At 38.7% G+C, this 1,444-nt stretch overlaps 1 non-coding gene across 1 annotated transcript; it reads right to left on the bottom strand.

Moving 5' to 3' along the window:
- Positions 1-1,045: 1,045 nt before the first annotated feature.
- On the bottom strand, positions 1,046-1,117 carry trnaa-ggc. The gene has a single exon. It is a non-coding gene; the product is annotated as a tRNA-Ala (tRNA).
- Positions 1,118-1,444: the final 327 nt, after the last annotated feature.

Raw genomic sequence — 1,444 nt, 5'->3', positions numbered from 1 at the left:
CAGTTTTTGTGAATTTGATGGATTAAGAGCTATTTGATGTACAGATGGATGCTCAGCAGGAAGCCTTGTAGGGAGCTCCTGTGATACCTGCTATCCATCTAGTGAGGGTTCAAATCTGTGCTTGTGGATTGTCAAATGACCAACTAGATTAAAGCTTTGAATGAATCTTGTGGGATTTTGGATGGGTGGATGGCACCTTAACTGAAATTATAATTTCTTCCCTATTCTCTATTCAAGAGAGGAATAGATGTTTTGAGATGCCCCCTAACTTGAAAGACACTACATGGATGTAAATTGGATAGTAATTGTATTATTTCTAGACTTTCTTCTTCCTTCAAGACCTTCCTCTTTGCCCCCAGCCCCCTCGTCCCCCACCCCAACTCTGGTGCAAACCCTGGATTATTCATAGTCTTGAGACATCCTTCTGATGGAAAAGGTACTATATAAATGTAAATTTGTATTGTAATAATCCATTTGATGGACTGACTTTCATGTCGGTACATTTGTTTCAAAGCGTTTCGTAGGATACACTAAAAATGCAGTGAATGTGTACTTTGTAGGTGAATTATCTAGTGTATCATCTAATGTGTTGTCACAGCCTTCATCGTGGACCAATTGGGCCGAATGACCTGTTTTTATGTCTTATCACTGTATATAAACCCCATGTAAAGTTTAAAGAATGAGCAATATTTTTTGTAATCCTCTGGAGGGTGTAGATAGCTTTGGTGTGTGAAGTGGCAAGAAATGTACATGAAACCTAAGAGTATCAGAAAGTCTCCATCCTCCACAGAGACTTCATTTCATTGTAAGACATGAAGCCTGAGGCAATTAAAAAGAAATATCTCCAATCTATACTTCTTCATGAGGAATAGTGTGCGTCATGTAATAATAATAAAAATAATCCTTGCATTGGATACAGTGCTTTTCACGTCTTCTAGACGTCTCAAAGCGCTTCACAGAATATACTGTAAAATGAATTTATTATTGCTTTTTTTCTTGAGGGATTATTATCAGGCGTGTGGAGTAAGGAAACGTGCCCGAGGTTTCACCCTGCCGGGAATCAAACCCAGGTCTCTCGCTTGCCAGGCGAGTGCTCTAACCACTGAGCTACAGGACTCCACAATGTACTGTGCGGTTCATTTCAAATCTGTAACTTGTTAAGGGTTTTGAACTGGAGCTTGTATTCACTCTGGAAGTTCCTGAACAAATTCACATGTTAGTGCAAATCTGGAATAATATTGCTACAATTATATCTTTCAATTGTCTTTCGCTGACCCTTCGAACCACAGTCTTTTCTTAAGAAATGCCTTTCTTGACCCATTCATCCATCAATTTCAATGGCTTAATCCTGTTAGCACATGAGCAGATTGACACATGACACTAACATGGTAAGCAGTATATTTGCTTGCAGTGACATGTAACCTACTTTATTATATAAGAAAAA

Source organism: Callorhinchus milii, unplaced genomic scaffold, assembly GCF_018977255.1.
Source record: "Callorhinchus milii isolate IMCB2004 unplaced genomic scaffold, IMCB_Cmil_1.0 Scaffold16, whole genome shotgun sequence".
In the NCBI taxonomy this organism is placed as follows: domain Eukaryota; kingdom Metazoa; phylum Chordata; class Chondrichthyes; order Chimaeriformes; family Callorhinchidae; genus Callorhinchus; species Callorhinchus milii.
This window is presented reverse-complemented; position numbering and strand designations above follow the sequence as displayed.